The sequence below is a fragment of the Pongo abelii genome, chromosome 4, assembly GCF_028885655.2.
Source record: "Pongo abelii isolate AG06213 chromosome 4, NHGRI_mPonAbe1-v2.0_pri, whole genome shotgun sequence".
Lineage (NCBI taxonomy): Eukaryota > Metazoa > Chordata > Mammalia > Primates > Hominidae > Pongo > Pongo abelii.
The window spans coordinates 121,508,215-121,520,446 of NC_071989.2; the positions used below are offsets into that span (position 1 = coordinate 121,508,215).

Here is a 12,232-nt window from a genome sequence, read left to right on the forward strand (position 1 = left end):
GTTCAAAACTTTGTTTTCCAGATTCTCACAAATCTCTTGAAGTGACCAGAGCCCTCCTGGAGTGTCACAGCCTAGGCTGCTGTCACTACTTCACAGGCAGTCACCACGACACCCACGGCTTCAACTCCTCCTCCACCTCCCTCAGCAAAGGCAGGTGCTGTGATTCCTTTTCTGATTTTGAACCACCATGAAAGGTATTTCACTGCTCTGTGAAGGCATGCCTGCTTTCTAAGAGACTTTACAGCTGACTGACTCCCAGCTGTTTATGTGTCTCCCCGTTAAGCTGAATGGGAAGAAGAAAGTCACAGAGGAAAAGATCTCTGGGGTAAGGGTGCAGGGACTAGGTTCAGGGAGAGGACACTCTAAATCCTGTTTGGTATTTAGTCACTGAGGCTTAGTTTAGTTTGGTTGTTTAAAAAATGTATTCACAGTAACTTAAAAATTAAAGTAATAGCCGGGTGTGGTGGCTCACGCCTGTAATCCCAGCACTTTGGGAGGCCGAGGCGGGTGAATCACCTGAGGTGGGGAGTTCGAGACCACCCTGACCAACATGGAGAAACCCCATCTCTACTAAAAATACAAAATTAGCCGGGTGTGATGGCACATGCTTGTAATCCCAGCTGCTCAGGAGGCTGAGGCAGGAGAATTGCTTGAACCCAGGAGGCAGAGGTTGCGGTGGGCCGGAGATCGCGCCATTGCACTCCAGCCTGGGCAACAAGAGTGAAACTCCGTCTCAAAAAAAAAAAAAAAAAAAAAAAATTAAAGTAATCAATGTATATCTAAAAATATTTGAAAAAAATCCTAAGATCATAGCTCGATGCAGCCTTGATCTCCTGGGCTTAAGTGATCCTCCCATCTCAGCCTCCTTAGTAGCTAGGACCACAGGCGTTTGCCACCACATCTGGCTAATTTTTATATTTTTTGTAGCGACAGGGTCTTACTTTGTTGCCCAGGCTCATCTAGAACTCCTGGGCTCAAGTGATCCTCCCGCCTTGGCCTCCCAAAATGCTGGAATTACAGGCTTGAGCCATGGTGCCTGGCCTGTGTTTTTGTTTTCATATAATTTAGTAAGTTTGTAGCAGAATTGAGAGCCCAAGGCAGATGGATGATTTCCTTGAAAAGGTGTCACTTTTCTAGTTAAATGTCAGTCATAATAAAACCCTAAGTGAGGCTAATTGGGCCATTAATTTTAAATATCTTAACAATGTTAACAGACTTCAAAGGGAGAATCTACAACAAAGATTCTAAGAAGAGTGTATAAATTCAAAAGATGTTCCCACATCATCAGCATTAACCGAAAGTACTTAATATTTGCTCTATAAGGACAGACTTAAAGAAGTCCATTAACTATAAAATTTATTAGTAGAAAAGTCAAATTATATATGGAGGGGAAAATCAATGAATACACACACATATACATCTTCGGAGTTTTAAAAATATTTTGCCTATTTTGTTAAACCTAATATAGTACTAGAAAATGTTCATCTGGGAGAGGAAATACTACATGCATGCACACACAGCCATAAACTGAATAATATCAAATAAATAGTAACAGCCTGAAATGAATCATTGCAGCTGAGGAGTCATGCACATGCACACTCAGGGATGTCACTTTCATTCTTCACTATCTGACCCCAGGCTCCAGGGTAAAATCCAAGCTCTCTCCCCAGACACACCAAGCATTTTATGTGCACTCCCTTTCCACCTGTTTGCTTATCCTCCCACCGCACCAAAGATCCAGTCCAGCCTGACTTCTTGCAGTTTTCAAAAGTACTGAGATCCCACTTGGCTCAGCTGATGCCCCATTCCTGGCCATCCTCAACTTGGCAGACCCTTCTTCATGCCCATCACTTGGCTCAGCTCATGCCCCATTCCTGGCCGGCTCCAGGATGATGCCCCATTCTTGGCCAGCCAAGGCTGAAAGGCCACCTGCCTGCTAGCTCGTATTTTCTCATCTTCTTGTCTGTCCCTTACTAGAGTAGGGCTCCCTGAAGACAAGAGTGGCATCTTTTATGCTGCGCTCCCCCCACCATCACCACCACCACCCCACCTGCACTTGGCACATGGCAGCAATTCAATAAATATTTATTCAGTGAATAGGTCACATCTCAGGGGTCTGTAACAACTAACAGCTTATCTGATAGGCACTTGCAAGAGATGGATGCCATGTCGACTCCTCACAGCAGCCCTCTGAGATGGGACATACAAGTGTCTAAAGCCCTTTTCCAAATCTCTTGGGGATATATATGTTTAGGATTTCAGAAATTTGTGTATTTTAGAAAGGCAATATGTTGTATTAAACAGTATACGATAGCCCCAGAGGAATTTGGGGCCATACCAATAATCAAACATGTATAATTAACCAAACATAATCAGCCCCAAATATGAGCAATCATACTAAATGGAATAAAGACTATAAATAGACTCTGGTCAGTTCAAGTTTTATTACCTACTGAGTTTGCAGCAAACTTATGAAAAAGCTGTCCATTTTACAGCTTTCTGTGTTTCAGAACTGCAGATAAAGAAGAACGGACCTGCACAATTATCCCTATATATTTTGGAAATAAAGAGAGGTGCCACAGAAAGGGTAAATAAACTGACCAAGATCATACAGCTAATAAACTAGAATTTAATGCCTTACTCCAGAACTCTACTCTTTTAAAAAGGTTAAATTATATAATATTTGATATACACAATATATGTGACACATATGTAGGTTAATGCACAGCAATTAAAATAATAAAATAAAACTGAACCTGCCACCTTACTTAGAGATTATGAGTCCCTGATCTTAACTCCCAGGCACACCACCTTAGGACAGGCTAAGCCTAACCTATTTATGGCTATGTTACATAGGCTGAATTTTAATGGCTTTGAAATGTCACCTTCTTAGGTGGGACCCAGGAGATCACACAGCTATGACACCAGTCAGACTCTACCAGGGAAAATTAAATCCTTTTATATGGGTCGAGTATCTTTTATGTAAAATGCTTGATATCAGAAGTGTTTCAGATTTTGAACTTTTTCAGATTTTTGAACATTTTACATTACATATACCAGTTGAGCATTCCAAATCTGAAAATCCAAAATCCAAAATGCTCTGATGAGCACTACCCTTTTTTTTTTGAGACAGAGCCTCGCTCTGTCACCCAGGCTGGAGTGCAGTGGTGTGACCTCGGCTCACTGCAAGCTCCGCCTCCCAGGTTCACGCCATTCTCCTGCCTCAGCCTCTTGAATAGCTGGGGCTACAGGCACCCGCCACCATGCCCGGCTAATTTTTTTTTTTTTTTTTTTGTATTTTTAGTAGAGGTTTCACCGTGTTAGCCAGGATGGTCTCGGTCTCCTGACCTCGTGATCCACCTGCCTCGGCCTCCCAAAATGCTGGTATTACAGGCGTGAGCCACTGCGCCCGGCCAATGAACACTACTTTTTTTTTTAAATTATATTTTAACTTCTAGGGTACATGTGCACAACGTGCACTACTTTTGAGTGTCACGTCAGTGCTCAAAAAGTTTTAGATTTTGGAGGATTTCATATTTTCAGATTTGGGGTGCCTAACCTCTATCTCAAGGCATCTATGAAGCAGGGAGGGGACGAAACCATAATGCTGCCCAGATGTAAAAATGATGCAAATGTGATATAAATTAACAAGGGCTCTTTTAAAAGCACAATGGATAAAAATGTAATAGTTTGTAAGACCAAAACATACTGATGTGTGCTGCTTGTATAGACTAGCATAACAAGAGCACTGGGCTAGTGACCTGAGCTGCTGAGACAATTAGGAGTTGGGAAGAAGGTGTGAGGGGTTACACACAGAAAGAGTGCTTAAGGCCCTGTGTATGGCGTGGTTATCTGCAGATAAGGACAAAACCCAAAGTGGTCTGCCTTGTTTAATAAGATCTCACTTTCAGGGGCCTCCAATTGACCAGAAGAATCTTCAACTCACCTAGAGCAAAGGTTCAGAAGATGAAAGGGTTTTCACCTCAGCAAAGTGGAATTGATATTGTGGGAGAGTTACTGAGTAATGGACTCTCATCCTCACATCAAACATCCCTAACCTTGCCAGACACCAGCCTCTCCCAGACAGCTCACTGAAGAAGATAAAGAGGTCCAACCAAAACCATAGCTGGAACCTGGATGCTCTGAACAGGTGATGGCAACAATGAGGTCTCTGGGGAGGAGTAAGGATATATATGTATGTGTGTGTGTGTGTGTGTGTGTGTGTGTGTGTGTGTGTGTGTATGTGTGTGTGAAGGGGGGGGAGAGAGAGAGAGAGAATACGAATGAAGACTCTGGAAAAATATACCTTTTGAAAAAGCCATAGACTGGGTGCGGTGGCTCACATCTGTAATCCCAGCATTTTGGGAGGGAGGCCAAGGCAGGCAGATCACGAGGTCAGGAGATCGAGACCATCTTGGCTAACAAGATGAAACCCTGTCTCTCCTAAAAATACAAAAAATTAGCTGGGTGTGGTGGTGGGCGCCTGTAGTCCCAGATACTCGAGAGGCTGAGACAAGAGAATGGCATGAACCCAGGAGGCAGAGCTTGCAGTGAGCCGAGATCCCGCCACTGCACTCCAGCTTGGGTGACAGAGCGAGACTCCGCCTCAAAAAAAAAAAAAAAGAAAAAGAAAAAGCCAGAATTCTGTGTTCACAGAATCTTATTTTGCCTCTGAACACTGTTATTCCCTGACTGGTGGTGGAGTGGCAATCCTGATGGAAGGATCTACAGGACCAGAAGGAGCCATATTCATGTGCCACCTCAGAAACCTCTGTTGCTGCTCGCCCATTCTACCTTTAGCTCTCCAAGGTGATCACTGACTTAAAAGTCAAAGGGCAGACAAATGCTTCAAGTAAAACTAGATAACTCAGATATCCCTTGCAAAAAGGAGTCCTAGAATCACTATGGAAAACACACACACACACACACACACACACACACACACAGGCATGCATACGTATGTGCACACCTTAGCTGCATTCTGTGGATATTTAGATAGATATTTAATAGATACTTAAAGAAAGGACAAGTAAACATCCCAGGGCAAGGAATCAAGCTGGAAACTTGCTTCATCCACATGACATTCAGCGAAAGCTGAGAAAAAGGGAAAATAAACTGAAGCAACATGAAGTAAAGAGGTTGCCTAAGAAGAGTCCCTTGTATGAAAAGATGTTTATACCTAAACATATAAAGTGTTAATACCTAAACTATAAAAAACCCAAAACCTCCCAAGTGTTTGCAGCTGAAGTCATTTCCAGCTTTTCATGACTGTCATGGGTAGCTTTGGGGAATATCATACATGAAGGGAACCCTCTTTCCATGGGAAATTTTGACAATTTGTGGACACAAGAAAAAGGGTGAAGCCTGAGGCATGTGACACATCATCTGAGGCACCTTTTCGGTGGGGATTTCTCTCAGGAAGAGGTCCAGCAGCTCTCTGTTTGGATGTGACTATTTGCTCTTTTATTCAACTAATATTTGGATTAATACATCTTCTTCTGTGAGTTTTCACATCAGTATTCCCTCCTCTTTACCTTGTCTTTTCCCCCAAACACACACCACACACATTGTGAGTCAGTAGCTCACCCCCAGTGGGTCAGAGAGCTAACTTCCAGCAATCATTTCTCCCCATTACAAGCTGTGGGTAACTGTGTGGACCTGCAGATTGCTCAGAGCTCCCCTAACAGCCCCACGCTGTACGCTGTGTGCCTTGTGCTCACAGAGCATCAAAACATGCTCACAGAGTTCAAAAGAGAGCATCATACTGAAGACCTGGCTCCTTATAAATGCAGTCTGCCATGTTTGAGCAGAGATTGTGAGACAGTTGTAGCTCGTTGCCTTATATTTGGCTGCTGCTAAAGTGTGGCCCATGGACCTGCAGCATCTGCAACACCTGACCGTTTGTCAGAAACGTAGAACCTCAGGCCCCATAACAGAACTTCAGAATCTGAATCTGCAATTTAACAATGTCCCCAAATGATTTTAGCCGCACATCAAAATTTGAGAAGTACTGGTTTATGGCACTTTATTGCATTTATTTTATTTAAGAAATAGTTGCATTAATTACTATAAGCCAAGCACTCTTAAAAACACATTTTTTGACTCAGGAGGCTGAGGCAGGAAGATGGCTTGAGGCCAGGAGTTTGAGACCAGCCTGGGCAAAATAGTGAGATCCCATCTCTAAAACAGTTTTTAAAAAATCAGTCAGGCATGGTGGTGCACACCTGTAGTCTCAGCTACGCAAGAGGCTGACACAGGAGGACTGCTTGAGCTCAAGAGTTCAAGGCTGCAGTGAGCCATGATCATGTCACTGTACTCAAGCCTAGGCAACAGACGAAGACCCTGACTTAAAAAAACAAACAATAAAAACCACGTTTTTCAAATAACTCGTTTACTCCTAAGAACAACCCCCTTTATAATTGTATGGTCAATAGATACTATTAAGCTTCCATTTTACAGACGAGGAAACCAAGGCATGAAAGCGTGAAGTTTTTGCCCAAAGTTACATGGCCAGTATGGAGTGGAGAGGAGATTAGAACTCCAGAATCCATTGTATATGCCACAACTCTATGCTGCCTACCCCTTGGACACATAACAAGAAATAATTAGAAGGTCCAGGTATGGTGGCTCATGCCTGTAATCCCAGGGCTTTGGGGAGGCTGAGTTGGGAGGACTGCTTGAGCCCAGGAGTCTGAGACTACAGTGAGTTATGATCATGCCACTGCACTCCAGCCTGAGTGACAGAGTGGGACCATGTTTCTTAAAAAAACTGTTTTAATTTTTTAAAAAAGAAATTATTAGAATAGATTTTAAGGATGAACACCTTGCACGAGTAAAAAAAAAAAAAAATTCTCACAGGTGTTTACAACAATAATTGTGGAAGCTACAGATTATAGTAGAGATGTTCTACTCCAAAGGGACTATTCACTGAGGGAGGCATGTAACAAGTGAAAGGTTTTCCCAACTCGTGCCATCAAGCACCCAGGAAAAGCAGGAGTGACAATTTACTAAATAGAGGACACACTAGGTTAAAAATTATTACATATGAATATGTCTTTAGGACACTGAATGTAAGTCTGACTGGTAAAGTAAAAGGGTTTAACCTGCATGCCTGAGAACCTTAGCCTCTTAATGCCCACAAAACACATTAGAAACTGAGGGGAAAAGAAAGATTTTAAAAATGGTATTTTCTTGCTTTACTTTTCAAAGTCAGGTCAAAATACTTTAAAACTAGTTGCAGACCACTGGCAGAGCTAGGCCTCTGGCCTTCTGGAACCATCCATGTGGGGATGTGACTCTGGCTAATCCAGTCATTCATCCAGTTTCTACTTTTGTTTCTGGGCCTTGTCTCCTTTTAAAACACCTCATGCATAACTCTGATCTCCAATTTGTCCACAGACTTGGATTTTCCGGGTTGCTTGTTTCATAGTTCCCAGGACAGCATTCAACAGAAACACTGGGAAATAGCACCTCAGGCTGCAATATTTTCCTGAAGCCTCCAGAAAGTGGATTTCATCCCAGTCGAAACAACACTTTTAACACATTTAGAAATGTCATTAACAGTATTGTATAGCTATCAGCCTAGAATCTGTGAATTTACTCAATCTTGAGTCCAGATGGCATGCACAAAGGACAGAGGGCAGTTATATCAGATTCCGACAATGTGAGAAAAACCCCAACAGCAATTTGTTCTCCAGTAACTCTAGAAAAAGCCTAGAAACTCCTCAAAAAGTATAATTTTTATGTTCATGAAAATACACTGCTTCTGCAAATTTAAAGAAATGTACTAGTAAGCCAATTATGCAAAAAGGCAACATTTTGGGTGAATTCTAAGAAGCAAAAGGACTTCATTGATTCTTTCCACAAATATTTACTGAATAGTTACAATGTGCCAGGTTACTGTGCTAGGCCTGAGGATTCAATGGTGAATAAAGAGGGACACAGTCTCTGCTCTCATGGAGATCAAGGTTGGGTGGGCCAAAAAGATATTAACCAACAATTCCCACAAATGAACATATCATTACAAATGGAGATAAGTAACATGAGAAATAATTAGAAGATAATATTAAAAGAAAGAAGATAATAATAAAAGAAAGATGAGAGGGCCAGGGAAGGCTGAAAAAGTGTCCCTTGAGCTGAGTTCACAGTTTGAGAATAGCTGGATATATCTAGTGCACAAGCGCTAGATAGGGAGTGAAAGCAGAACACAATGGAGAAACTGAAATTCAGAAAAGAGAGAGTGGTTGATGTACAGAGAGCCTGGAGGAGAGAGGGCAAGATGAGGTAGGAGAGGAAGCCTTTTTGGCCCTGCATGGTTAAGAATTATGACTCACTTGAAGGGTTGTAAGCAGGGGCAAGGTGAGCAGATTAGCACTTCAAAAAGATCTTTCTAGGTACAGTGTGGAGGACTGGATTGGAGGGAGGCCAAAGGAGAGATGGGAAGGCCAGTTAGGAATATTTGAAGCGCTCCAAGTGAGAGAATTAGGGTAATCATAAGGGAGATGGAAAGAAGTAGACAGATTTGAGAGAGATTTAAAAGGTAAAATAACAGGACTTGGTGATGAAATCAACATGGGAGTTCATGGAAAAGGAGAGCTCGAGGATGTTGCCAAGTTTGTTCTGGCTTTCCGTAAGTGGGTGTACATGGTCACATTCACTGAGGGAGCAAGCCTGGAAGATTAGCTTTTTGTGGGGAGAATCCTGAATCCATTGTTGGACTTGTGGAGTTTAAAATGCCTTACAAATACCTGGCAGGAAATGATTTATAGAAGTTGGGTCAATTAATTATGCAAGTCTGAGATGCAGAAAAGAGGACCGAGCTGGACATTTACTAAGGGAGTCACTGTCACATACAATGAGAACTGAAGCTGAAACGTAAATAAGAGACGAAACGTAAATACCTACAGAGAATGTCTGAGGTTAAAAGAGAAGTGAGCAAAAATTGATGCCTTAAAATATTCTAACACTCAATAGCTAGGTACAGCAGGATAAGCCTGCAAAGGAGATAGAAAGGAATGAGCCAAAGAGGTGGGAGAACAGCAAGAAGACTGTGGGGTCTTGGCAGCCAGGAAAAGGGGATGCATCCAGAGGCAGGCAGTGGGCAACACAGTCGATGGCTGAAAGGTGATACAGGCAAGGGGAAAACACCCTTTTTATTCACTGACAAGGTCACTAGTGACCTTAGCATTGATTCAATGAAGTGACAATAGGGCACCATGGAGTGACAAATGCCAGAACTCAGTGGGTTGAGGAGTTTACGAGAAGTAAGAAAATGGAGACAGTAAATATAGACAATCAAACACAATCAAGCAGGAAACTCAATTAGACTAAAAGCCAAAGTCCTCACAATAATCTACAAGGCCATAAAATCTGCCCCCTCACTACTTCATTTTCTACTACTCTTCTTTTCTCACTCCAGCCACACTGGCCTGCTTATTCTTTGAATGCACCAGCTTCCACCTCATGGCTTTTGCCTTTGCTGTTCCTTTAATCAGGAACTTTCTTCCTCCACAGAAATAAATGGCTGCTCCCTAGCCCTCAGGTCTTTGCCCCCAAAATTATTTTCTCATCAAGGCCTCTCCTAACTACTTCATTTAATATTAAAATTAGCCTCTCATCCCTGAACTCCTTTCACTATTCCCTTCCTTGCCTTTATTTGGTATTTCTTACTCTCTAACATATCATGCTTTGTTTTTCTGTTTATTTATCTCACCTCCTGTCCCATGTAAGTTTCTTAAGGTTGGCTATTTTGTTCACTGCTATATTCTCAATGCTTGGAAGAGTAACTAGTACATAGTAAGCACTCAATAAATGTATGTTGAATAAAATATTTGAATAAATTAAATAACTGTAATATATACTATCAAATAGCAACAAGAAAAAAAAAAGGCTAAAAAAGCTCCATTCATGACAGCAATAAAATGTAGGGGGAAAATTTAGAGAAACAAAATAAAATGAAAAATAAAGCATAAGTTGATTGTATTAGGAAAACCACTGACTGACATAAAAAAGACTTGAATTAATGTAGAGACATATAATCCCTCTTAGCAAAAAATTGGCTTGCAGAGATATCAATTCTCTTTACATCAATTTAGAAATGTATCCTATTTCCAATTAAAATTCAATGGAATTTTAAAGTCCTTTTGGGAGGAAAAATATGCCTGAAAATAGCCAAGATTTTTTCTTTTTGTGGGGCGGAGGGAGACAATGAGGAAGGGAGGCCACATAAAATATTAAACTATGTTATAAAGCAACAGTATTGAGCTAAGAACAGGTAGATCAAGAAAAAAAAAAAAGATCCATAATGAGATGCAAATATATGTTTTTCAGAGTTGTACACACATTAAATTATGTATTTTCAAGTCAGTAGAGATTCATCACATGGAATTAGGAAAAATGGTTAACCATTTGGGGGAAAAATTATGTTTTCTATCATGTGCTAAAAATTCATATACACAAAAATTCCTGAGGCATTAGATATTTAACTCCAAAATAAACCCATAAAATACTTATAAGAAAATAATGTCAATATTTATCTACTGAGCTCAGTAGAGAGAGTTTTAACATACGCAAAAGGAAAAAGTGAAGAAAAAGATTGACAGTGATAGATTTGGCTGCATAACCATATAAAGCTTATATTTTGCAAAAGGTATCACAAAATTTAAAACAAGACGAACATTTTAGGAAAATATTTGCAACCTGACAAAAGATTAGGATCTCTAATATAAAAAGACCTCTTAGAAATCAAAAAGAAAAATACAAATTCCTAACAGAAGAAAGTGAGCAAAACTAAAATTCACAAATTAGAAATACAGATAGTCAATAAATAAATGAAAAAGATGTCCAAACTCACTAGGATTCAAAGAATTGTAAAGTTAAATAATGTTATACCATATTCAGATGTTAGATGATGGAGGTTTAGAAAGGTTATAATAGTTAATGTTACTGAATAGATAAGAAAATGGGCACTCTTATAGACTGCTGATGGTAAACTCTGAAAAGCAATTAGGAATACATTAACCAACATTTTTTTTTTTTTTAGATGGAGTCTCACTCCATTGCCCAGGCTGGAGTGCAGTGGCGCGATCTCGGCTCACTGCAACCTCTGCCTCTCGGGTTCAAGCGATTCCTCTGCCTCAGCCTCCTGGGTAGATGGGACTATAGGGAACAGTGTGAGCCATCGCTAGAGTCAATCTGGCTGGAAGCAAAGAAACAGGCTGAGATCTAGCAGGGTAGGTGAAGTTCAGTGGCCATTCTTATTTTTTTTTTGATTTTATTATTATTATACTTTAAGTTTTAGAGTACATGTGCACAATGTGCAGATTTGTTACATATGTATACATGTGCCATGTTGGTATGCTGCACCCACCAATTCGTCATTTAGCATTAGGTGTATCTCCTAATGCTATCCCTCCCCCCTCCCCCCACCCCACAACAGTCCCTGGTGTGTGATGTTCCCCTTCCTGTGTCCATGTGTTCTCACTGTTCAATTCCCACCTATGAGTGAGAACATGAGGTGTTTGGTTTTTTGTCCTTGCGATAGTTTACTGAGAATGATGGTTTCCAGGTTCATCCATGTCTCTACAAAGGACACGAACTCATCATTTTTTATGGCTGCATAGTATTCCATGGTGTATATGTGCCACATTTTCTCAATCCAGTCTATTGTTGTTGGACATTTAGGTTGGTTCCAAGTCTTTGCTATTGTGAATAGTGCCACTATAAACACAAGTCTGTGTGTGTCTTTATAGCAGCATGATTTATAATCTTTTGGGTATATACCCAGTAATGGGATGGCTGGGTCAAATGGTATTTCTAGTTCTAGATCCCTGAGGAATCGCCACACTGACTTCCACAAGGGTTGAACTAGTTTACAGTTCCACCAACAGTGTAAAAGTGTTCCTATTTCTCCACATCCTCTCCAGCACCTGTTGTTTCCTGACTTTTTAATGATTGCCATTCTAACTGGTGTGAGATGGTATCTCACTGTGGTTTTGATTTGCATTTCTCTGATGGCCAGTGATGATGAGCATTTTTTCATGTGTTTTTGGCTGCATAAATGTCTTATTTTGAGAAGTGTCTGTTCATATCCTTTGCCCACTTTTTGATGGGGTTGTTTGGTTTTTTTTCTTGTAAATTTGTTTGAGTTCATTGTAGATTCTGGATATTAGCCCTTTGTCAGATGAGTAGGTTGCAAAAATTTTCTCCCATTCTGTAGGTTGCCTGTTCACTC

General features: G+C 40.8%; 1 protein-coding gene and 1 long non-coding RNA gene across 4 annotated transcripts in view; one reads left to right on the forward strand and one right to left on the reverse strand.

Annotated features, from left to right (window-relative positions):
- MCC (MCC regulator of WNT signaling pathway) overlaps positions 1-12,232 on the reverse strand; it is a 498,353-nt gene that overhangs the window by 439,890 nt on the left and 46,231 nt on the right. The window lies entirely within an intron of this gene.
- The window catches only part of LOC134761417 (uncharacterized), a 65,368-nt gene that overhangs the window by 14,126 nt on the left and 39,010 nt on the right, over positions 1-12,232 (forward strand). The window contains exons 2-4 of the long non-coding RNA XR_010140009.1: positions 22-154; positions 3,912-4,150; positions 11,042-11,231. This is a non-coding gene — a long non-coding RNA (uncharacterized LOC134761417). The remainder of the gene's footprint in view (positions 1-21; positions 155-3,911; positions 4,151-11,041; positions 11,232-12,232) is intronic.